Source organism: Haematobia irritans, chromosome 4 (assembly GCF_050003625.1).
Source record: "Haematobia irritans isolate KBUSLIRL chromosome 4, ASM5000362v1, whole genome shotgun sequence".
Lineage (NCBI taxonomy): Eukaryota > Metazoa > Arthropoda > Insecta > Diptera > Muscidae > Haematobia > Haematobia irritans.
In genome coordinates, this window is record NC_134400.1 from 73009237 (window position 1) to 73036939 (window position 27703).

Genomic DNA, 27703 nt, shown 5'->3' on the forward strand with positions numbered 1-27703 from the left:
TGGAATTTTCTCTGGATGTAACACCACTGACTTAAAAAGACTAACAACCACGTTCAACAACATTGCCCGTTACGTCTTCGGATTGAAACGTTACGATAGTGTGACAATTTTTGCGAACAAAATTTTTGGTATGCCGTTTGCCAAATACGTTCAACTCAGAACTCTAATATTCCTCCAAAAGATTACACACACAATGGAACCACCATATCTCTACGAACGATTAACATTCGGTAGATCCAACCGTGGTAACAATTTGATACAGATTCGACATAGAAGTCCGTTATCTGAGCGGTAGTTTTATATAACAGGTTGGCTGATAAGTCCCCGGTCTAACAAAGAAAAACACATTTTTTTGTCAAAATTCGTTTTTATTATTCAACATAGTTCCCTTCCCTGCGATACAACGATTATAATGACCAATTTTTTGATACCAGTTTGGTAGTACTCCTTCGGTTTCGCCTCAAAATAGGCCTCAGTTTCGGCGATTACCTCTTCATTGCAGCCAAATTGTTTCCCTGCGAGCATCCTTTTGAGGTCTGAGAACAAGAAAAAGTCGTTGGGGGCCAGATCTGGAGAATACGGTGGGTGGGGAAGCAATTCGAAGCCCAATTCATGAATTTTTGCCATCGTTCTCAATGACTTGTGGCACGGTGCGTTGTCTTGGTGGAACAACACTTTTTTCTTCTTCATATGGGGCCGTTTTGCCGCGATTTCGACCTTCAAACGCTCCAATAACGCCATATAATAGTCACTGCTGATGGGTTTTCCCTTCTCAAGATAATCGATAAAAATTATTCCATGCGCATCCCAAAAAACAGAGGCCATTACTTTGCCAGCGGACTTTTGAGTCTTTTCACGCTTCGGAGACGGTTCACCGGTCGCTGTCCACTCAGCCGACTGTCGATTGGACTCAGGAGTGTAGTGATGGAGCCATGTTTCATCCATTGTCACATATCGACGGAAAAACTCGGGTGTAATACGAGTTAACAGCTGCAAACACCGCTCAGTATCATCAACACGTTGTTTTTTTTTGGTCAAATGTGAGCTCGCGCGGCACCCATTTTGCACAGAGCTTCCGCATATCCAAATATTGATGAATGATATGACCAACACGTTCCTCTGATATCTTTAATGCCTCTGCTATCTCGATCAACTTCATTTTACGGTCATTCAAAACCATTTTGTGGATTTTTTTGATGTTTTCGTCGGTAACCACCTCTTTCGGGCGTCCACTGCGTTCACCGTCCTCCGTGCTCATTTCACCACTCTTGAATTTTGCATACCAATCAATTATTGTTGATTTCCCTGGTGCAGAGTCCGGAAACTGATTATCAAGCCAAGTTTTGTCTTCCACCTTATTTTTTCCCTGCAGAAAACAGTATTTTATAAAAACACGAAATTCCTTTTTTTCCATTTTTTTTCACAATAACAAAAGTTGCTTCACAAAAGACGCTCTATCTTACAATCTAATTGACTTACAGACGTCAAATTTTGACACGAATCATTTGAAGGTTGGTACTATATAAAAATAATATGCATTTAATACTAGCGACACCATCTATGCGTCAGACCGGGGACTTATCAGCCAACCTGTTATATGCGACGCGTCTCTGGAATCAGTTACCCAGTCAACTTCAACTTAAAAGGTGATACGGTCAAAATTTGGTCAAGGGAAAACGCGTGTAAATCGGTGAAATCGTTTATATAAAAAATCAAATTAAATTTCTTTTAGTATAAAATTCAGGAAAAATATTCAGTTAGGGTTTCGCTTTTCCAAATCCGAATTGCCGGGCCTCACGCTTGACACCTGCCATCAGATTTTGTACAGCCACCTTATCCACCTTCTTCGCCGCAGAAATCCAGTTTGCCTTGAACTGCTGCTCGTCCTTAGCAGTTTTTTGGTCTTCTTTAGGATCCGCTTGACAATAGCACAGTATTTCTCAATTGGGCGGAGCTCTGGCGTGTTGGGAGGGTTCTTGTCTTTGGGAACCACCTGCACGTTGTTGGCGGCGTACCACTCCATGGCCTTTTTACCGTAATGGCAAGATGCCAAATCCGGCAAAAACAGTACGGAACAACCGTGTTTCTTCAGGAAAGGCAGCAGACGTTTATTCAAGCACTCTTTCACGTAAATTTCTTGGTTGACAGTCCCGGAAGCTATGAAAATGCTGCTTTTCAAGCCACAGGTACAGATGGCTTGCCAAACCAGATATTTCTTTGCGAACTTTGACAGTTTTATGTGCTTGAAAATATCTGCTACGACGCGCTTTGGCCGTCGTATTTTGTTTATCATCGCGATTTGGAGTCACTACCTTCTTGTAAGTCGATAGTCCGGCTCGTTTTTTGGCTCGATGCACGGTTGTAGACGATACACCCAGCTTATTTGCGGCATCTCGGAGAGAGAGGTTAGGGTTTCGCTTGAAACTACCGGCAACTCTCTTTGTCGTCTCAGCGGCTTCAGGTTTTCGATTTCCCCCACTTTACTTTAACTTTCACTTTAATTACATTTGTAACGGTTGATTTGGCAACTTTTTGCGATTTTGCCAGCTTTGCGTGCGAGTAGCTCGGATTTTCGCGATGCGCGAGCAAAATTTTGATACGCTGCTCTTCTTGCTTGGACGGCATTTTGACAACTGAAGAGTGAATTCCAAATTCAAAATAGGAGCAACATTCTACACACACACACCTTCAAAATGAGGGGTGTTCAGGTTTTTTAAATGCAAAATTGAAAGAAATACGTCAAGTTTATATTGACCAAATTTTGACCGTATCACCCTTTATATACAACACAGTGCAGTTCAAGACGAAGCTGACAAAATATCTAATTCAGGGCAGTTAATCACAAAGAAATCTTTATGTATAGACAACAATATCTAATTCAGTATCATATTAAATTCCTTATTATTATTATTATCTTTATTAAATTATATTTCTACTTATTTTATTTCCCAAATCAGGAGGACGGTTTATATGGGGACTATGTCATAACTTGGACCGATATAGCACATCTTCGAATTTGACCTGCCTGCAAACAAAAGACGAATCTGTGCCAAATTTCAGGACGATAGCGCCATTATTGAAGGCTGTAGCGTGATTACAACAGACAGACAGACAGACGGACATGCTTATATCATCTTAGAATTTCTCCCTGATCAAGTATATATATACTTTATATAAGTCGGAAATCGATATTTCGATGTGTTACAAACGGAATGACAAACTTATTATACCTCCGTCACTATTCTATGGTGGTGGGTATAAAAAAATGGGTTAAGCATTAAAATTACGACAAAGGGTATCAAAATGTATATGTTTCAATTTAGATTGACGGCAAAAGACAAATATTTTGAGGCAATTTTTCCAAAGTGATTTTTTAGTTCTTGGTAGTAATGTAGTTTATCAGAATACCATGATGTACGGCTGCTTATCTCTTGTCTGACGGCATCAGAAATATGAAAAGGCTGGTGCAATTGCTCTCAAAAGATGACTTCAAGCTGAGTAAAGGGTAAAAAGCCAATATGCCGATTTCGTCGTCTGGGCATCAGAACCAAAGCATGGCGAAATGGATGAAATTTGTCACAAGATGTGGACCAGAAAAAAGCAAAAGTTTTGGTTGTCCTCCTTGTGGGTATTCCAAAGTTATTTTTGTTGGCCAGAAACCTTCTTTCACTTTTGGTATTTGCGAGAGTCGGTGTGGCTTCGCAATAAAACAATGGAAAAGTTGTAAATTTTGGTTTGTTAAAAAAAAATATATATATATATATTTTTCTAGCGAATTAATCCAGTTGCTTGTATTACCTGACGTTTTTGTTTTAAGTCAAAGTCAAGTCAAAAAATTAATGTTCGCTTCTTATTTTACTTAAATATGGCCAAAGAACACGCACGTATTTTGCGAAAAACTTCGATTTAAAATTGTATTAAATTTTTTGTTGTTAGGTTTCCGAGATGGTTTAATTTGTATAGAATTTTTATTTTATCTCCAAATGATAAAGCGATTTTTGTTAGCGGTTCTTGATTTGCAGAGCAAACCTCTCATACTCTCGCTAAAACGTATTTTGCCATTGCTGACAAGGCTTATGATGTGGTCATATAATCGATTATAGGCCTATCGAAATTTCGAAGGTCGGTAATACCGTGCAAAATAAAGTAAAATTGAGCTTTTTAATAAGGCAAGTATTAAAGGTGAATTAATGGGAATACATTTAATGAAACAGAGGAATCTGGTATTAGTAATCATTATTGAAAAGAACCGAAAATGAGAAAAAAAACTATAAAGAATACAAATTAGAATCGGAAATAAACGATATTGGGCAGAGGAATGTAATATGGGGTATATAAGCTATTAGGGAATATAAGTAGATGAGGCATGTAATTGTGGTCTGTAGTGATTGTTGAGTCGATGAGTTAAGGTTTTGATGAATAGGACAGTGCCGATTATTAGTGTATATACGGGGTTAGTGTAGTGATTAGGTTTCCTGATATACTGAGGTGAGCCATTTTTCTAATTTTATTTTTCAGGATTTCTTTATATTTTTTAGTGTTTTTTCTGACTCTATTGTATAATAATTTTTGATGTCTCTCTGATCTATAATATTAATCGGATTTTTGGGAAAAGGGAAAGTTTTTTGAAAGAATTTTTCATTTTGTTTTCGAGCTCAGTTTTTTAATTTTTCATTAATTGAGTTATGAAAATCCTGCTGATGAGTCCTTGGCCGGGACGAAAGCGCTACAGGAAACGCCACTTAGGGCCTTGACGGCATTTGATGTTTTTATTCTGAGAAGATATTTCTTTTTGATATGCCTTAATTCTGTTTTTTCCTCATCGTTTGAAAAATTTTTCTTCTCGGAAAACACCACTTTGAATCTTTAAGGGATTTTTTGTAATTTTCACTAATTTTTTAACTTCATTTATACTGCGGGTTTTTGTTCCCTTCTTTATAATTCCTATATTAGATATTTTAGGAGGAGCTATGCATTGAATAGTTATTTTAGGATTTCGTGATTATACAAAAATTTGTAGGACCGTATTTTGATAATTTATGGGGGGTACTAACAAGGGAACATAGGATGAATTCATGTTGATAGGAACGGAAAACTTAGAACGATATGAAAGGGGATCGAGATGGAGGGCAAGAAGCAGCGGAAATAAGGATCGTGTTTTCTTACGATAGTTAAATAACTCCTCTGATTTTGGAGAAATGTAAAATTCGCTAATCACTCCATCCCATGAAATAGGAATTATCTTTGAAAGAATTTTAATTTTTTGGTGATTTGATAAAGGTTTTTAATTTTTTGATTGATTGATTGGTTAATGTTTTATTTGATTGATTTTTCAATTTTTAATAAATTCCTTTCAATTTTTAACTGTTATACATCCACATTCCTTTTTAATTGCTTATTTTTTTTTTATTTTTTAAAGATTCTGTTTGACTTTTAATTTTTTAATTTTTAATAATTTTTAATTTTTTATTTTCTTTCAATTTTTAATTCTTATACATCTAACAATCCCTACCTCCTTAAACTAAAATCACCCCACCTATCCTGTAACAATAACACAGGATACATTAGAATTTTCCCAAACTACAACATCCCATAAAGTGGGTATTATCTTTGAAGGAAAAATTTTTAATTTTTAGTCATTTAATGAAGGATTTTGGATTTTTTTGATTAATTAATGTGGTTAATGTTTTAATTTTTGATTTTTTAATTTTTTTAATTTTTAACCTTATTTTTCAAAAATTTTTTAAATTGTTATACACCTAACATTTTTTAACTGATTAGTTGATTAATTTTGAATTTGAGAGTTTTTTGTTTAATTTTTTAACTTTTTTTAAATGCAAAATTGAAAGAAATACGTCAAGTTTATATTGACCAAATTTTGACCGTATCACCCTTTATATACAACACAGTGCAGTTCAAGACGAAGCTGACAAAATATCTAATTCAGGGCAGTTAATCACAAAGAAATCTTTATGTATAGACAACAATATCTAATTCAGTATCATATTAAATTCCTTATCATTATTATTATCTTTATTAAATTATATTTCTACTTATTTTATTTCCCAAATCAGGAGGACGTTTTATATGGGGACTATGTCATAACTTGGACCGATATAGCACATCTTCGAATTTGACCTGCCTGCAAACAAAAGACGAATCTGTGCCAAATTTCAGGACGATAGCGCCATTATTGAAGGCTGTAGCGTGATTACAACAGACAGACAGACAGACGGACATGCTTATATCATCTTAGAATTTCTCCCTGATCAAGTATATATATACTTTATATAAGTCGGAAATCGATATTTCGATGTGTTACAAACGGAATGACAAACTTATTATACCTCCGTCACTATTCTATGGTGGTGGGTATAAAAAAATGGGTTAAGCATTAAAATTACGACAAAGGGTATCAAAATGTATATGTTTCAATTTAGATTGACGGCAAAAGACAAATATTTTGAGGCAATTTTTCCAAAGTGATTTTTTAGTTCTTGGTAGTAATGTAGTTTATCAGAATACCATGATGTACGGCTGCTTATCTCTTGTCTGACGGCATCAGAAATATGAAAAGGCTGGTGCAATTGCTCTCAAAAGATGACTTCAAGCTGAGTAAAGGGTAAAAAGCCAATATGCCGATTTCGTCGTCTGGGCATCAGAACCAAAGCATGGCGAAATGGATGAAATTTGTCACAAGATGTGGACCAGAAAAAAGCAAAAGTTTTGGTTGTCCTCCTTGTGGGTATTCCAAAGTTATTTTTGTTGGCCAGAAACCTTCTTTCACTTTTGGTATTTGCGAGAGTCGGTGTGGCTTCGCAATAAAACAATGGAAAAGTTGTAAATTTTGGTTTGTTAAAAAAAAATATATATATATATATATTTTTCTAGCGAATTAATCCAGTTGCTTGTATTACCTGCCGTTTTTGTTTTAAGTCAAAGTCAAGTCAAAAAATTAATGTTCGCTTCTTATTTTACTTAAATATGGCCAAAGAACACGCACGTATTTTGCGAAAAACTTCGATTTAAAATTGTATTAAATTTTTTGTTGTTAGGTTTCCGAGATGGTTTAATTTGTATAGAATTTTTATTTTATCTCCAAATGATAAAGCGATTTTTGTTAGCGGTTCTTGATTTGCAGAGCAAACCTCTCATACTCTCGCTAAAACGTATTTTGCCATTGCTGACAAGGCTTATGATGTGGTCATATAATCGATTATAGGCCTATCGAAATTTCGAAGGTCGGTAATACCGTGCAAAATAAAGTAAAATTGAGCTTTTTAATAAGGCAAGTATTAAAGGTGAATTAATGGGAATACATTTAATGAAACAGAGGAATCTGGTATTAGTAATCATTATTGAAAAGAACCGAAAATGAGAAAAAAAACTATAAAGAATACAAATTAGAATCGGAAATAAACGATATTGGGCAGAGGAATGTAATATGGGGTATATAAGCTATTAGGGAATATAAGTAGATGAGGCATGTAATTGTGGTCTGTAGTGATTGTTGAGTCGATGAGTTAAGGTTTTGATGAATAGGACAGTGCCGATTATTAGTGTATATACGGGGTTAGTGTAGTGATTAGGTTTCCTGATATACTGAGGTGAGCCATTTTTCTAATTTTATTTTTCAGGATTTCTTTATATTTTTTAGTGTTTTTTCTGACTCTATTGTATAATAATTTTTGATGTCTCTCTGATCTATAATATTAATCGGATTTTTGGGAAAAGGGAAAGTTTTTTGAAAGAATTTTTCATTTTGTTTTCGAGCTCAGTTTTTTAATTTTTCATTAATTGAGTTATGAAAATCCTGCTGATGAGTCCTTGGCCGGGACGAAAGCGCTACAGGAAACGCCACTTAGGGCCTTGACGGCATTTGATGTTTTTATTCTGAGAAGATATTTCTTTTTGATATGCCTTAATTCTGTTTTTTCCTCATCGTTTGAAAAATTTTTCTTCTCGGAAAACACCACTTTGAATCTTTAAGGGATTTTTTGTAATTTTCACTAATTTTTTAACTTCATTTATACTGCGGGTTTTTGTTCCCTTCTTTATAATTCCTATATTAGATATTTTAGGAGGAGCTATGCATTGAATAGTTATTTTAGGATTTCGTGATTATACAAAAATTTGTAGGACCGTATTTTGATAATTTATGGGGGGTACTAACAAGGGAACATAGGATGAATTCATGTTGATAGGAACGGAAAACTTAGAACGATATGAAAGGGGATCGAGATGGAGGGCAAGAAGCAGCGGAAATAAGGATCGTGTTTTCTTACGATAGTTAAAGAACTCCTCTGATTTTGGAGAAATGTAAAATTCGCTAATCACTCCATCCCATGAAATAGGAATTATCTTTGAAAGAATTTTAATTTTTTGGTGATTTGATAAAGGTTTTTAATTTTTTGATTGATTGATTGGTTAATGTTTTAATTTGATTGATTTTTCAATTTTTAATAAATTCCTTTCAATTTTTAACTGTTATACATCCACATTCCTTTTTAATTGCTTATTTTTTTTTATTTTTTAAAGATTCTGTTTGACTTTTAATTTTTTAATTTTTAATAATTTTTAATTTTTTATTTTCTTTCAATTTTTAATTCTTATACATCTAACAATCCCTACCTCCTTAAACTAAAATCACCCCACCTATCCTGTAACAATAACACAGGATACATTAGAATTTTCCCAAACTACAACATCCCATAAAGTGGGTATTATCTTTGAAGGAAAAATTTTTAATTTTTAGTCATTTAATGAAGGATTTTGGATTTTTTTGATTAATTAATGTGGTTAATGTTTTAATGTTTTAATTTTTGATTTTTTAATTTTTTTAATTTTTAACCTTATTTTTCAAAAATTTTTTAAATTGTTATACACCTAACATTTTTTAACTGATTAGTTGATTAATTTTGAATTTGAGAGTTTTTTGTTTAATTTTTTAACTTTTAATAATTTTTAAAAAGTTTTAATTTTTGAATTTTCTTTCAATTTTAATCTAACATTCCCCATCTCCTTAAACTAAAATCACCCCATCTATCCTGTAGTAATAACACAAGATACATTAGAATTTTCCAAACTACAACAAAAATGCATATTATTTTTATATAGTACCAACCTTCAAATGATTTGTGTCAAAATTTGACGTCTGTAAGTCAATTAGATTGTGAGATAGAGCGTCTTTTGTGAAGCAACTTTTGTTATTGTGAAAAAAATGGAAAAAAAGGAATTTCGTGTTTTTATAAAATACTGTTTTCTGCAGGGAAAAAATAAGGTGGAAGACAAAACTTGGCTTGATAATCAGTTTCCGGACTCTGCACCAGGGAAATCAACAATAATTGATTGGTATGCAAAATTCAAGAGTGGTGAAATGAGCACGGAGGACGGTGAACGCAGTGGACGCCCGAAAGAGGTGGTTACCGACGAAAACATCAAAAAAATCCACAAAATTGTTTTGAATGACCGTAAAATGAAGTTGATCGAGACAGACAGACAGACAGAGACCTTAAAGATATCAAAGGAACGTGTTGGTCATATCATTCATCAATATTTGGATATGCGGAAGCTCTGTGCAAAATGGGTGCCGCGCGAGCTCACATTTGACCAAAAACAACAACGTGTTGATGATACTGAGCGGTGTTTGCAGCTGTAAACTCGTATTACACCCGAGTTTTTCCGTCGATATGTGACAATGGATGAAACATGGCTCCATCACTACACTCCTGAGTCCAATCGACAGTCGGCTGAGTAGACAGCGACCGGTGAACCGTCTCCGAAGCGTGGAAAGACTCAAAAGTCCGCTGGCAAAGTAATGGCCTATTTTTTTGGGATGCGCATGGAATAATTTTTATCGATTATCTTGAGAAGGGAAAACCCATCAGCATTGATTATTATATGGCGTTATTGGAGCGTTTGAAGGTCGAAATCGCGGAAAAACGGCCCCATATGAAGAAGAAAAAAGTGTTGTTCCACCAAGACAACGCACCGTGCCACAAATCATTGAGAACGATGGCAACAATTCATGAATTGGGCTTCGAAGGGAACTATGTTGAATAATAAAAACGAATTTTGACAAAAAAATGTGTTTTTCTTTGTTAGACCGGGGACTTATCAGCCAACCTGTTACGTAGCCCAGTGGATAGTGTGTTAGCTTACAAACTGTATAGTCCTCGGTTCGATTCTCCGTCCAGGCGAAAGGTAAAATTTAAAAAATTTTATAAAATTGAACTAAAAAACAAGAACTAAAAAATTTCGTGGAAGTGAAAATCTTCTGTGGGGAAAAATATTCCAAGCATATAATATTTACGCTTCCAAACATTTAATATGTTGACATAAAACAAACATATTAATGTTTCGGCAGTATCCAATAGTATATGTGCTTCCTGCAAAATATGTTTGGAACATATGTTAGAGAAGCGATTTTTTTGAGGGTGTACATATTTACAATTTCATTCTCACTTATGCCCACATTGAGTTTAGCGGCAATTTTCTCAACGATTTCGTTTGCACTTATGCTCTCATTTCTTATGTTTCTTCTTACACCGAAAAAAAAGTTTACTATTTTTTATGAAAAATTAACTAACCCATAGTAAGAATGACCATGATTTGGCGCCAACGATTTTTTTATCTAGATAAGTTCATGATTTTCTTATAAATTAGTTCATGTATCGCATCGTAGTTTAGTTCATTATTAAAACGCTGTGGGAAGAATGTTCTTAAACTCATTCAAAATATTCCTGAACAAATTTTTGGAAAGCCTATATTAAGAGAAATTGAGGAATTAAAGGTACAAGAAGCCTGTATACAACTAAGAAATTTTTCGTACAATAAAAGTCAAAAGGAAATGTTTTTATTCGTACGTTGGATGCAGTTACTTGTCGGTAGTTAGTAATTGTTTCTTCAAAAGAGTAATATTCTATGTTAGTAGGACTAAACTAATTAATTTCAATTGCCATGTTTTCTATCCATATGAAAGATAAGTATATGGCATAAGTTGCTATTTTCATTGCATTTTTGTCCAATTTCACCGATTTGGCTAGTTTTTGTTGTGTGGATTTGCTTTATAAGCATCTGAAATTACAAAGTTATACAAAATATAAAAATATATTATCAAATTCTGTCGTATATTGATTTTTAACTTACGGGTTTCAAGAGTATTTTCTTAGAACCAATAAGGATATCAGCTTAGTTAGCATTAAACAGTAAGAAGATTCCAAAAAATTACCATTATAATGCCTGTCTTCCTGCAAATGAAAATAATTATTTTTAATATGTTGAAATGTTGGTTTTATTACAAATGAACGAAATACCGTTTATAGAAAAACTTGCCACATTAAGAAAAATCCATCCAGTGGGTACGTTAGTGGAATCATATCAATGGACTAATGGGACATTTTTGAAATTCTTCTCAAATTATATTTGAAATAAAAATATAAAATGAGACATAATTTCCACTTGCCAGTGCAACATTTAGTATTTAAGGTGGATATTAAGTTCGAGTTTAGCGGCTAAAATCGCTATAATCCATTTTAAAGAATATAAACTTTATAAAAAACTTGCTTTGGGCTATTCTCCATCAAGTTATATTTAAATTTGCATCGAAGACGTATAATTTTATACTTTTCTTACTGATATACTTTTGATTTTAGCGGCTAAAATCGAGCTTAGTACTCACCTTTAGGAATTGCTGTAACATAAAAAATATAGATTCAAAAAAATGGTTGCATCTCTAACCTGTGATCCAGATTACCAATCATGATGTATACTTGTAAATAAATTTAAAATCCGCACTTATTTTAAACTGAAATTTACAGTTCCTTAATCTAGGATTTGTTTTTGAGTTATTTTTTTTTTATCAACATAAAGCGTTTTTGATTTCTCTAATATCACATCATTCACTTCTCAGTTTCTAAAATGTTTCGAAATAAATGTATTTTCATTACTAAACACCAATACCGCAGGCAAAATTTTGCAAAATTAAAACCACGTGTGCATTTCATAAATGCATCAACAGAACTGAATGCAGCAAAAAAACTCAAATAGTCATAAAGGACACATACCTGGCGTAAAGAAAAACAACTCCACACACACGACCCCTTTCTGATCCCGCTATTGCAACAAAACAACTATCGCCACAAAAGATACCAACAGCACACAAGGAACATTCCAGAAATTCATCCGCACTGTCTCTAGAATCAAAACAACCAACAGCATAAAAGACGCAAGAACAAACAATCATACGATATACATATATACACAAAAAACTCCCTCACATTTTTTTTCAAGCATTACAATATTGCTTAAATATAACACTACTACTAGCCCATTATATGAAGACTAACTAGTAGTGTTTTTCAACATAATAATAAATATTAATCAGCTATTGTGTTACAACATATTTTGCTGTGTAAAGCGCCTCCTCAAATCAAAAGGTTTGTAGCAATTAAGTCTTCTTGTAACATCTGCCTCAAGCAATTTTGGAATCTATGGGTTTGTATGATTTTGCAGCTTCGATTCATATTTTACTGCTATTTGCTGAATTTCTCCCTTTAATGTATTAATCTTCAGGTCTCTATGGAGGTCATTGTTTCGTATAAACCGGGGAGCATTTACTATTCCCCTTAGTATTTTGTTTTGGAGTACTTGTATACGTTCAATGGTACTGTCACTTGCGCATCCCAATAATTGGATACCATACGTCCATATAGGTTTTAAGACTTGATTATATATCATAAGTTTATTTTGTACAGATAAGGTTGATTTTCTGCCAATCAACCAATTTAACTCTCCATATTTTATTTCCAAAGTTTTCTTTTTGTTTGCCACGTGGTATTTCCAATTAAGTTTTGCATCTAGTGTCATTCCAAGATATTTTGCAGTGGTTGCTTCAGGAACTTGCTTGCCTCTAATAGATATAGGATTGTGATTTATTTTTCTGTTTGTAAAATTCATGTGCACAAATGTACCAATGGTACAGACTTCACAATGAGGTAGATCATAGGTATATAACAGGTACAGGAGAGGACCCAGTATACTACCCTGTGGAACTCCCGAGTGTATTGGATAGATTTCAGAATCAGTGTTGCCAATTTGGTGCTTTTAGCACCAAATTTAGTGCTTTTTGATTTCTAAAAAGCACCAAATTGCCTTTTTGGTGCCTTTTCAAAAAAAGCACCAACTTGGTGCTTTCTGGCATTTTCATTTAGTGCTTTTTTATTTTGAACAGTATTAAGTTTAATTGATACAAAAATTTTGATTAGACTTTCAAGAGCCGAAGAAACTCAAATTTATTGCCAAATATAGAATTTGATTGTTATGAAGTTGGTATTGATTATTTTTTAATTAATATTGTTATTTAGGGTATTCTGTAGGAAAGTCGAACGATGAGTGCCGAATTTTTGAATTTGGTAAAGATGTCATTAAAAACGTTGTATTAAATTCACAAAAGCACGCAGAATTGGAATAAGCAATAGACTTCTTCCATATATTAATATTTTGAAAGTTGAAAAACATGACTGATCAAAATGAATTGGACGAAAGCATTAAAACTGATCAAAGTGTATACTTAAATAGCGGTTCATAATGGTGAGTACTAAGTTCGAGTTTTGCCGCTAAAGTGAAAACTATATCAGTAAAAACGGTATAAAATTATGCATATTTGCTGCAAATTTTATTATAATGGGGAATAGCCACAAAGTTTGTATTCCTTAAAATGAATTATTAAAGAAAAGTAATTGTTGAAAAAATGACTATTTTAGCAGCTAAACTCGATCTTAATACCCACCTTAACTTCTTAAAATTCAATTCATAATTCATCTTCGGAACTTTTTTTTTTTTAGTAGAGCATTTAATTTTCGATTTTGTGGTGGAAGGTGGTATGTTAGAATTTATAAAATATTTTTGGTGCTTTTTGGCCTTGGGGAGTTGGCAACACTGTTCAGAATATTTATTTCCCTGTTTCACACGATAATATCGATCGTCTATGTCTATGTTTATGTTTCAACGATGAATGATCTCCGTAAAATGTCTGACATATATCTAAGAACACAGCCGAACATACCTCGTGTCTTTCAAAAGCTTATTCAATGTCGCTTGTAGTTCGATGTATGTGTTCTATTGTGGAATGTCCTTTGCGGAATCCAAATTGATGACATGGTATTAAGTTTATTCGCTCTATAAATGAGTTTAGCCGCTTACTTATAACTTTTACGAACAATTTACCAATCAATGGTAATAACGATATCGGTATACACAGAAAAAAAGTGTCTTGTAAATTTAAGGACCATTTTAACTTTCACATAGTTCAACAAATTTACTGTAATATAGTTCATTTTTCGTAACCACAACGAAAATGAACTTAGCTAAAGGAAAACTTATAAAAATTCAGTAAATGTTTTTTAGTTCACTAACTACGAAATGGGAAGGGGTTTTCCTTAAATAAATTTCCAACACAGTAGTTAATGTATCGTTGATGGGCAATATAAAAATCTTACTACGAAATGTGGACAATTTACTAAGAAAAAATTTTGTATGGAAAAAAATTTTTAGTAAAAATTAACTTAACGACATTACCGATTCGTATGATGGCTACCTACAGATTATTTCCCTTTTTATTATATGTTGGAGTGTTTTTCCTCACATTGAAAATTTTAGATAAAGTAGAATAAAAAGTAGTTAATATAATCCTTGACGGATGTATATCATTTTTTTTATAGATTCCTCATAAATTTGGTATATATTTTACCTTAACTTATAGATAGAATTCCAACTAATCAATAAATGTGCTACTGGAAAATGAAGTGAGAAGAGAGTAATGAAATCATTGCATCATGTGAGCGAGTTTTTAGAGACATTTTGTGTATATCTCGTATGATTGTTTGTGTTTGTTATTGCGTCATTTACACCCAAAGAAAATTAGAGTTCTAAATTCGAGTTTCAAATTCCTATTTTTAGCCTGACTCCGCGCTTAACATTTTAAGTACGAAAATACTAAGTTATACTCATATTAAGTACAGAGTGTGCTTATTTGTGCAATTCAAGTACCTAAAGTTTGATTTAAGCTTGTTTTGAGTTAAAACAAGAAAACTGTTACTTAATTCGGTTGTGAGAGTTAGCTTATGAGAGCGCAAACTAAAGTTTGCTCTCCTCGATACTCTCATAGATTTTCAACCCCCGAAAACTGGTTGTTTCTTACATGTACAGAGAAAATTTCAATTTAATGTTTGGCTTTTACTGTTAGTGTTGTTGGTTGGATTGCATTTCGTTTGCTATCTTAAGCCGACTATGGCTTAAAATAAGAAAACTTTAACTTGATATTATTTTATGAGTGATAGCAAATCAGTATAAAGGTTTTTGGTTTAAGTGTGTTCGCATGTATGAAGCATTGTGAGTGTGTAATGTTGGACTTCGAGATTGTGTTTCTTGGCTTCGCTTGCATTTTGTTTGCGAAATTGTTTTAGTATTATTGTGTGTTTTCACCAAATTGACTGTGAATATTTACTGTCTCCTCACAAGGAAGATAAATTAATAAATATTTAAAAAATAGAAGTGGAGGCAGCATACAATATTTAAATGGTAAGTAATATTAAAATTTATTATTTTAAAACGTGTATTTCTATATATTGCATGGAATTTACATTGATTGTGCATATGTACATCTTTACATTTAAGAGACAACGGCGCAGCTCCTCTAAAAGTTCAACAATCGAATTATTAGAGGTCTTAGAAAGTGAAAATTCGTCCCCTAAGTTTTAAAGGAGCGTTAATGGATTTGGCCGACGTATGTATAAGTAGAGGCAAACTTACTATTTAAGGCGACATGATCTCCAAAAGATGAATTCCGCTGATTTCCTTGCTTCCTGGTCCAAATTTTCTCATACTGCTGCTGACTTGGTAAATAAAAATACATATATAATTTTATATTTTGTAATATATTATTTAATTTATATATTTTTATTATTTTTTATATATTTTTTTAATAACATAATTTATTTTGTACTTGAATCAATTACACACGGACGAAAAAGACTGTTTTTCATATGTTTGGGTATAAACATTATATGTTTGGAACTCAAATATTTAAACACAATATTTTTGAGTGCAAACATATAATGTTCATAAACTAGCATAATATGTTTGGGACATATATGTTAATATGTTAGAACATATTATGTTTGGGACATAAAATGTTTGTAAATATAATATGCTTGGATTCAAGCATATATTAATTTAGAAATAGCCCATTAACATATATGTGTTTACAAAGAGAGACAAAGTATATGCTGGAAGTAAAATAATGAAAGTAACCAATTGGCGCATTACAAATATATATACACAAAGAAAATTTCATTAAATATAGGAAAAATACTACGTGTGAATATAAACAAGTATAAATTTACATATTATGAGTAAACATATATATGTTGTGATATAAGACTTCGCCAAAAATTGTATATGCTTAAGTAAAATATTAAAATGAGTATTCGGAGAGAAAATTCATTCGGAACCCAGATAAAATATATTTGAAAAAAAGAGCATGATTTTTGTTTATCATTTTCGCATTACGGGCACAATTTTTTTGAACAAAAAGCATGTCCGGTTCCACAGATTGTGTCTCCACTTTAACAATTTTGGTATTGATTCCGAACCAAAGAAGCGGAGAATACAAGTAAGGATGCTTTTAAGACACAATTCTCTTTTAAATGGGGTTTTGTGTACTTGACTCTACGAAGCACATTTCAATTTTTCGCTTTTTCAGCTTTTTTTCATATGCTATAAAATGTCCGTTAAAAACAAGACTTCCAGTAGAAATTATGCAATGTTTCAAGTAAAAAATGTCTTTAAAATAAAGTATTGAAAAACATGTCCTATTTTTTAATGATTTATGCCTTGTAGTCAAGATGCAAAAATGCAACAAATTTAAAGACAATTTCATTAATTTTAAAGAATTTTTCTGAATTATTAAAGTCAAGTTGACCTTAGTCCAAAAATTTGTTCTTTCATGTTATGATACCCATTTTTAAGTCAAATCACTTAATTATAACGACAACACGACTTCATTGAAAGTATCGACCTTTGAACATGGAAAAAAACTTTATATTAGAGAAATGCGTCTTCTAAGCTAAGCAAAAGTTGTATTCTTATTTTAAGGACATGAACTCTTTGGCCTCACGACAATATTTTTTCAGTGCACTCTTTTTAGAGTTGTAAAAGTAAAATGAAAACAGGGCAAAACAGTGAAAAATTAAACAGTAAGATCTATAAAAACAAAGATTAGTTCCTCTTTATTAATGAGTAGTCCAAGAGGAGTTGACGGATTTTTTCGAAAATTAAAGCGGGCATTGAGTTCGAAATTATTTCTCATTTTAGCGGCAAAACCAGAATAACATTACAACTTTTTCCGGTAAATTGTATTATAACATGGTGGGGAAAGATCCAAAGCAACAATTGAATAAGTTTATTTTCTTTAAAAGAAATTATTAAAGAAAAGTAAAAGGGTAAACATGGCCATTTTAACGCGATAATACCAATTTATACCGGCCTTAAGAATTAAATTAAGTACAAAATTATTCGTTAATAAAAATTAATATTTATTTGTATATCAAAATTATTGGGGTTACATGCTAGCAAACAATTGTTCACACCAAAATAAATGTATATGCTGTTGTAAAATTACTGTTTAGAATTTAAATATAATGTGCTTTTGAATGGTTATCGTTAACCTTAGGATTCGATGGAAAAATATTTTTATATACTCGAATTCACGTTCTTCTTTTGTAAGAGTTTTTGAATTTCTTCGAAAATTTTAAACTTGTATACAAAAACCTTTATTTGTTACACAAATTTTATTTTTGCAATAAAAAAATAATATTTGATTTGAACTCAGTCCTTTTCGTTTATATCAAGCATTTTTCTTTTCTGACTTTAAGTCTTTTATAAAACACACTTTAAAATTTCGTAGTAAAAATTTAATATAATATTAGTAATGCTGAACACATTTTCGGGAACTTTCGAACGAATCTGGAATATATGTTAAAAAATATATTAAAAAAATGGCGTTGGTCGAAGCAGGGATCGAACCCAGGACCCCTGTCACGCAAGGCGGACGACCAAGCACTGCTCCACGCTGCCAACAAATGTATGTTTAACAATGTTATGTTGTTAAACAATGTTATGTTTGCATCGGCTCGTGGGCGCCGCAAGCTATGCTATTATCTCTTGATGACCATAACAGCTACGTAGCCCAGTGGTTAGTGTGCTGGCTTACAAGCTGTGTGGTCCGCTGTTCGAATCCCCGTCCGGCAAAAGGTAAAATTGAAAAAAAAAATTATAAAATTTAATAATTTCTTCTACAATGTTTGTATTACAGAAAAAGGTGCTAAGAACTAAAAAAACTCATGGAAGTGAAAAAAATGTGAGGCAATATACAATTAGGCAGAAAAAAAATGTTGATCACAATATTCTTTGGGAGAAAATTCTTCTCTGCATATAATATTTTTGGGTCCAAAATGCCTCCAAACATATTATATGTTCACATAATAACATATAGTTTTTTGGAAGACAACATTATTGAATTTGGATGGAAAAATACAAAATGTTTGGAACTTAGACTACCCAAACGTATTATATTGTTTAGACCAATATGCTTTCAAACATATTATATATTGGAAGAAATCAAACATATAAATGTTTGGGCAATACCCAAAAATGTATATGCTTGAAGCAAAATATGTTTGGGAGTATATGTTACAGAAGCGTTTTTTTTTTTGGAGGGTGCAGATATTATAAATATATGTAACTATTTCACCTAGGTGTATTATATTTATTCTGTATTGTTCTATTTTACGTATTTTTTTCATTAAAAATTTATGTATTGATATAAACAAATAATAATAATAAATTTGAAAAATATATGAACCAATTTTTGTTTATGGGTACATGGTTAATACAAATCATACTAAAATCAAGCGCATATAATATAACATCGAATACAGTTCGGGATTAGATCAAGAATAAAAAAGATTGATCCAAGCCTTGATTCCTCTTAAAACAAGTTCGTTTTGGCTCAAGTTAAGCGTTAAATGCGGATTGAATCAATTACAGTTTAGGATTAAATAGAGCTTCACTAGGCTTGAATACTTAAAGGAAGCACAAACATGATTGACAATTTCTAAAATTAAGAAATCTGTACTTAATATTTTCGGGATTAAATTAAGAATTTTGTACTTGGATTTAGAAAACCCGTACTTTTGACACCGCTACGGCTTAAATCAAGTAAACTTTTCTCTATTATTTTTTGGGTGTATGCTGTTTGTTGGTTGTTTTGATTCTAGAGGCAATGGAATGTTCCTTGTATGTTGTTGGTATCTTTTGTGGTGAGAGTTGTTTTCTTGCAATAGCGAGATCAGAAAGGGATCGTGTGTATGGGAGTTGTTTTTCTTTACGGTAGGTATGTTATGTATCCTTTATGACTATTTGTGTCTTCGAGTTTTATTGCTGCATTCAGCTCTGTGATGCATTTATGAAGTGCACACGTGGTTTTAATTTTGCAAAATAGTACGTGCGGTATTGGTGTTTATTAATGAAAATACATTTATTTCGAAACATTTTAGAAACTGAGAAGTGAATAATGTGATGTTAGAGAAATCAAAAACGCTTTTTATTGATAAAAAAAAAAAAAACAAATAACAGATTAAGGAACTGTATATTTCTGTTAATAGTTTAAAATTAGTGCGGATTTTTAATTGATTTACATAAAAAATATACAACATGAGTGGTAATAGGATGATATATATTTATTCTACATCTGGATCACAGGTTTGAGATGCACCCATTTTTTTGAATCTATATTTTTTATGTTACAGCAATTCCTACAGGTGAGTACTAAGTTCGAGTTAAGCCGCTAAAATTAAAAATAAATCACTAAGAAAAGTATAAAATTATACGTCTTCGATACAAATTTAAATATAACTTGATGGAGAATAGCCCAAACCAAGTTTTTTATAAAGATTATTTTTTTATAATGGATTATTAAAAAAACTTGTCATGAAAATTGTGATTTTAGCCGCTAAACTCGAACTTAATATCCACCTTAAATACTAAATGCTATACTGATGTGGAAATAATGTCTAATTTTATAATATTTTTTATTTCAAATATATTCAGAGAATAATTTCAATAACGTCCCATTAGTCCATGGATATGATTCATATAATGTACCTACTGGGTGGATTTTTCAATGTGGTAAGTTTTTCTATAAACGGTATTTTATCCGTTTCTAACAGAACCAAAATTTCAATTTATTAAAAAGAATTATTTTCACTTGCAGGTAGACAGGTCTTGTAAATTTTTTGGAATATTCTTAGTGTTTAATTCTAACTAAGCTGATATCCTTATTGGCTCTAGGAAATACTCTTGAAAACCGTAAGTTAAAAATCAATATGAACGATAGAATTTGATATTTTTCTTATTTTTTGTATAACTTTGCAATTTCAGATGTTTATAAGACAAATCCGCCCAGCAAAAGTTAGCCAAAATCGATGAAATTGGACAACAATTCAATGAATATAGCAACTTATGCCACATATATATTTCATATGGATAGAAAACATGGAAATTTAAATTAATTAGTTTAGTCCTAATAACATAGAATATTACTCTTTTGAAGAAGCAATTACTAACTGCCGACAAGTAACTGCATCCAACGTACGAATACAAAAATTTCCTTTATTTTTTAATAATAATTTTATAAAGTAAAATACTGGTGGTTATAGAAAATTGACTTGTTTTGTACGAAAAATTTCTTAGTTGTATACAGGCTTATTGTACATTTGATTCCTCAATTTCTCTACTTTTTTCAAAATTATACCGACAAACAGTTTATTTCAAACCAATTTCTTAATACAGGTTTCCCAAAAAATTGTTAATTTTTCCGGATAGCAGGAATTTTTTGAATGAGTTTAAGTATATTCTTCCCACAGCATAGTACGATGCAATACATGAACTAATTTATAAGAAAATCATAACCTTATCTAGATGAAAAAAATCTTTGGCGCCAAATCATGGTCATTCTTACTATGGGTTAGTTCATTTTTCATAAAAAATAGTAAACTTTTTTTCGGTGTACATGAACTGGTTTCGTTCAGGTCTTTGCCGGGTTTTGGAATCATTATAACTTCAGTGACTTTCCCAATTGCTGGTACATATTTTAGGCGTATAACAGCGTTAAATATTTTTGTTATTTTGGCTATTGGGAAGCTGTTTCAGGATTTCACCATTGATTAAGTTAAAGTCAGGAGATTTATTATTGGGTAGATCCTTTATTTCAAGAAGTATTTCTTTTATTGTTATCTTCGGTATTGGTTCTTGGTGGGTATAATTAGCGTATTCAAAGCTTGTTGCAGTTTGTTTTGAGAAGATTGTAGCCAGGTGTTTGGCAAATACATCCGTTTTTTCTTTATCTGTTATTGCCCATGCATTCGGTACTACTGTCAACGGTTGATTGAGTTTTGTTGGTAGATTTAGTATTTTTGTGGCGTTCTATAGTAATAATCAGTCTTACCCCCATTTTCATAATGCTCCGTTAGTGTTCCGTTAACTAACCAACTTTTAAACCGTATTATAGACAAAGCTGTCATCCTGCCTTTATACTCCATAGGTCAGTTAGGAACTTAACTGACGAAAAGTTTTCATTTAAAGTTAACCGAAGAGAAGATATTTCCAATTTACTTTCTGTTAACTGGCAGTTAAAGCCTAACGGAGCTACATGAAAATTGCCGTTACTGTCATAACTTAGTTGGGAAATAAATTTTTTGAACCAATCAAAAGCATATCATATTGAAATACTAAACAATAATTTTCAACCCACACATAGACTTATTTGGAAGTGAACTATTTTTTTTTACCAGCATTTAAGTTATTGCTTTGGATCATTACTCACCAAGTTATAATAAAATTTGCAAGAAAAGTTATTCTGCTGTTACAGATGTATTTGTCATTTTAACGGTAAAACTCGAACTAATACCCAAATTTATTTTTGGAAGTGTGCGTTAACTCATCTCTACTAAACAATGTTTTTATACATCTTACTGTTAAATTTTCACTGTTTCTACATTTTTCATTTTACTGTTTCGATTTGTTTGATGCCGATGTGGTGCAATGGTTAGCATGCCCGCCTTGCATACACAAGGTCGTGGGTTCGATTCCTGCTACGACCGAACACCAAAAAGTTTTTCAGCGGTGGATTATCCCACCTCAGTAATGCTGGTGACATTTCTGAGGGTTTCAAAGCTTCTCTAAGTGGTTTCACTGGAATGTGGAACGCCGTTCGGACTCGGCTATAAAAAGGAGGTCCCTTGTCATTGAGCTTAACATGGAATCGGGCAGCACTCAGTGATAAGAGAGAAGTTCACCACTGTGGTATCACAATGGACTGAATAGTCTAAGTGAGCTTGATACATCGGGCTGCCACATAACCTAACCTAACCTAACCTTGATGCCGATGTTGGTAAAAATACAACCACATAAAATGAACAATAAAATGCATTAATATTTACTACTGCTGTAACCTATAAAAAGAGTAGAGTGCCCTTTCGTTATTTTTTATGAAGATATTATTTTTATGAAGAAGCAATGTGGAACGCCGTTCGGACTCGTTCGGACATAGAATCGGGCAGCACTCATTGATAAGAGAGAAGTTCACCATCGAGGTATCACAATGGACTGAATAGTCTAAGTGGTCCATTGGGCTGCCATTATACCTAACCTAACATATGTGTCTGAAATATTTTATGCTAATTTAGAAACATTATAGTTTTGTAGTAAAAAATTCTAAAAAAATCTTTCCGAAACACATTTTGTTTACATCGGAACATATGAAAAACATATTTTTCTATCAGTGTATGTGACGTTTTTGTGAGTCTTTTTCAAAATTCCCAACGGTAACACTGAATACAAGCATACAGTGCGAGACAAGCGAAATCAAAAGATAATTTTTTTCTAGCTAATACCATTTTTTACTTTCATTTGGTTTTCTCAGTTCAGTCTAAATTGTCGAGATGATCGAAAGACTATTTATTATTCCTAAATTGGTTGAACTTTTGAAAATATTGTACAACATTGATTACAATAGGTATACATTTAATGAAAACTTAAAATAATATAGGTGGAATACGTGTGCTCGGAGATGTTTGTATTCGCACTTTGTACCGGTTATTTCAGCGGTTAAAATATTCCTGTTGTATGCCACTTTATGGGTTTGCTCTTATGAAATTATTTCAGTTGCTTAGTGAAGTTTTAAGAGTAAAGTTCAAGAGCATACATTTAAAAAAAAATATATTTCAGGTGCAATGAAAATTATGCGTTTTAAAACTTCCATTGTTCAATTCCGATGACATCAGTCTAGATTTTATGGTGTTATGGTTTATTTCTTTCTTCGAGATATATCCCAATAATTGTAACTAACACGGTGGCTAAATTAGGCTGCTCGTCTTGAATTGGGTTGAGTTCTTTCCACCAAGGATATACCAGACCATGATCATAATTCTTTCGTGTCACAAAGAAACAAAATTTAAGAAATTCCAAATTTTACCCACTATATATATATAAAGGGTGATTCTTTTGAGGTTAGGATTTTCATGCATTAGTATTTGACAGATCACGTGGGATTTCAGACATGGTGTCAAAGAGAAAGATGCTCAGTATGCTTTGACATTTCATCATGAATAGACTTACTAACGAGCAACGCTTGCAAATCATTGAATTTTATTACCAAAATCAGTGGCAGAAAAACCGCTTTTTTATCGACAAATTTTGTTCAGCGATGAGGCTCATTTCTGGTTGAATGGCTACGTAAATAAGCAAAATTGCCGCATTTGGAGTGAAGAGCAACCAGAAGCCGTTCAAGAACTGCCCATGCATCCCGAAAAATGCACTGTTTGGTGTGGTTTGTACGCTGGTGGAATCATTGGACCGTATTTTTTCAAAGATGCTGTTGGACGCAACGTTACGGTGAATGGCGATCGCTATCGTTCGATGCTAACAAACTTTTTGTTGCCAAAAATGGAAGAACTGAACTTGGTTGACATGTGGTTTCAACAATATGGCGCTACATGCCACACAGCTCGCGATTCTATGGCCATTTTGAGGGAAAACTTCGGAGAACAATTCATCTCAAGAAATGGACCGGTAAGTTGGCCACCAAGATCATGCGATTTGACGCCTTTAGACTATTTTTTGTGGGGCTACGTCAAGTCTAAAGTCTACAGAAATAAGCCAGCAACTATTCCAGCTTTGGAAGACAACATTTCCGAAGAAATTCGGGCTATTCCGGCCGAAATGCTCGAAAAAGTTGCCCAAAATTGGACTTTCCGAATGGACCACCTAAGACGCAGCCGCGGTCAACATTTAAATGAAATTATCTTCAAAAAGTAAATGTCATGGACCAATCTAACGTTTCAAATAAAGAACCGATGAGATTTTGCAAATTTTATGCGTTTTTTTAAAAAAAAAAAGTTATCAAGCTCTTAACAAATCACCCTTTATATATATGTAGGGTTGATGCCTACTTTATTGTTTTTTGATTAAAACACATTGAATTTGATTATTCTTTGTTTATTTAAATTATTTAAATTTAATTAAAATTGAGATAGTTTAATAATTCACGATTCAATCCATTAATTCGAAATTCACTAATGTTCTCAGCAATAACGTCACTGCACCAACGATTACCGATCAACGACTGTCCTCTCATCCTTTTGTGTCCATTCGTCAATGTCTGTTTGATGACTTGCATCAGTGTGTATCGTATCGTATCGTGTTGTATCGTAACGTAAAGTTAGTATGAGACCCTAATAAGGTGGAGCTGCAGGACCACATCCTACATCCGGCCCCCCTGATTTCAAATTCGCCCTCGAATTTCGCTCCCAAGGTTTCATATTTTCCGATACGGTGATACACTTTTTAGGACCTTCTGTATTTCCTACTTTCTCGACGACGTATCGTCCATGGTTCTGCCTCTCAACTATCTTGTACGGACCCAAGTATTTCGGTCTCAACTTCATGCCCGTTCCGAATTGAGTTCGCTTGATGGCTACTAATTCGTTTACATTGTACCGTATCTCCGGAACTCTCTTTTGATCGAAGCCCTTTTTGTTCTCTTGTTGGAGTCTCAAAATATTTTCCCTAGCTTCGTCCCTTATCGTATTGCGTTCGTCGTCGAATTCCATTATTGCCATCTCTTCTAACATTTTTCCCCAATTCGATACCGTTTTCGGTTCTCATATTCACACCTGTCAGTAATTTGAAAGGAGTTATATTCGTGCTTCTTGGTGGTGTATTGTTTATTACACGTTGAACCCGATCGACATGTCTATACCAACTAGTAGAGTCTTCAACACACAACTTCGTAAGCATTGGAATAATTATGCGATGCATTCTCTCTACTTGGCCATTCCCGCGAGGAACGCCAGTGGCTATCAATAAGTGCTGTATACCTGCGTCTCACAATATTCCTCAAAATTTCGGGAGGTAAACGCGGTTCCCCTATCAGTTATTACTCGCCTTGGATTTCCAAATACCGCTGCCTGTTTCGTCATTCTATCTATCACCTCGTTTGTGCCAGTACTCTTGGTGGGGTACAACCAAACAAACTTGGAAAAAGCGTCCACAATAACTAGTATATGGTTATATTGTTTTTGTGTGGCTTCCATTGGACCAACATGATCCAGGTGATACGTAACAAGTGGTCTATCTGCCTTATCTATTGGACTAAGAAATCTATCCTTGCGGCCCCTTTTGGCATCAGAAACAATACATTCTACACAATTTTTAACGATAAACTCGGCCTTCTTCGTTAAGTCTGGGATAAAATAATACTTTTGTACTAAATCCTGAGTCTTACGCGCTGCGAAATGTCCTTGAGTGTGGGCCATTTTTATAATTTCCTGCTCCATAGCACTTGGCACCACAATCAGTTAGCGATCCTGATCTTTGTACAAAATATCAAATTTCAAATAGTAGTCGTCAAACGTCTCTTTCCTCTACTATCTTTCTAATTGCCCTAATCCACTCGTCTTGCATTTGCGCCTCTCTAATTCGATATCTCAATGAATCTTTCTACCATCAAACAGGCTAGTCGGCTAAGAGCGTCTACATGCCTCATTTTCGTCCCTGCTCGATGTTCTATCTCGTAATCGAATTCCTGCAAAAATAAAGCCCATCTAGCTATCTTCGGTGGTACATCCTGTTTCCTCATCGTTAATGCGAATGCGTTACAGTCAGTCACAATTTTCACATGTATACCCAATACATATACCCTCCATCTCTTTAGCGCTTCTACGACAGCTAAAACTTCTAATTCGTAGGAGTGATATTTTTGTTCGCATTGTGTAGTCTTGCGACTCATATATTCGACAGGGTAAAGTTGTCCGTCATCACTTTTCTGCAATAATGCAGCCCCGTATCCATGCATACTTGCGTCTGTGTGGATTTCTGTCGCTGCCTTCGGGTCAAATATTTTCAAGACTGGAGCTTTTACTAATGAGTCACGCAATTCTTGGAACGCCAATATTTGCTCCTCCCCCATTCTAAAAGTAGTGTCTTTGCGTAAAAGGTCGGATAATGGCCTTGCTATAATCGCGTAGTTCGGAATAAAACGTCGAAAATATGAAGTTAAACCAGATAACGTTCGATTGATTTCGAGTTTGTTGGTAAAGTGTAATTCGACACAGCCTTAGTCTTTTCAATAGACGGTGAAATGTTGAGTTCTCTATGATATACCCCAAAAAGTTTATTTTCGTCTCTAAAAATTGGCATTTCCTTCCATTTTATGTTAAGTCCGTTTGATTCCGCGACACTTAATACTCTCATCAATTTTCGATGCCTTCTGTCTCGTCCTTCGATGGAATAACAAATCATCCATATAAATTACAATTGTACCGTCAGAGATTAACTCTCTAAAAACCGATGAAATGAATCTGCAAAAACTGCAGGGGAATTCGAAATTCCGAATGGCACAAATTTAAATTCGAATTGCCCGTTATGCGTCACGAAAGAAGTATATTTCTGTGAATCCATCTCGATAGGTACATGGAAGAAAGCGTTTTTCAAATCTAAAGTTGTAAAAATTTTAGCACGTAATAATCTTTGAATAACGTCGTCGATTAATACCATTGGAAAAATTATCACGTATAATTTTTTTCATTTAAATTTCCGATAATCGCAACATAAACGACTTGTACCATCTTTTCCGTACTAGTACTACCGGTGCACTATATTCCGAAAAACTTCGTTTGATTATTCCCTCTTTCAACCATTCGTTGACTTGTTTGTCCACGATACATTGATCCGAATACGACATTTTTCTTGGCCGATGAAAAACTGGTATTTCATCCTTGAGAATAATTTTCATGCTGACCGGATATGATTTGGTTTCTTCGGCTTGTAAGCGGTAATTATATTTCTAATGTACGTCCTAATTCTGTCGTCTGAACATCCTATCTGTAATGTCTCTTCATCACAATCACCAAAAGTCATATTCATAATGCCCGCAAATTCGTTGCTAAGTTCCGCGATTTGATTATTGCGTAAAGATACTAAGCTTCGAGTCACTGGTGTACCAAATGTACCATCACAAATATCAGCATTCATTGTCATTGGTGTAATTCTTTTACGAAAACCTTGTTCCATTCACATCCACGAT

At 33.3% G+C, this 27703-nt stretch overlaps 1 protein-coding gene and 1 long non-coding RNA gene across 2 annotated transcripts in view; both read left to right on the forward strand.

The window, feature by feature from the left end:
* DIP2 (disco-interacting protein 2) overlaps positions 1 to 27703 on the forward strand; it is a 635079-nt gene that overhangs the window by 409946 nt on the left and 197430 nt on the right.
* LOC142234713 (uncharacterized) lies at positions 20176 to 20762 on the forward strand. Its single transcript, XR_012721693.1, has 3 exons — positions 20176 to 20247; positions 20333 to 20427; positions 20500 to 20762. It is a non-coding gene; the product is annotated as an uncharacterized LOC142234713 (long non-coding RNA).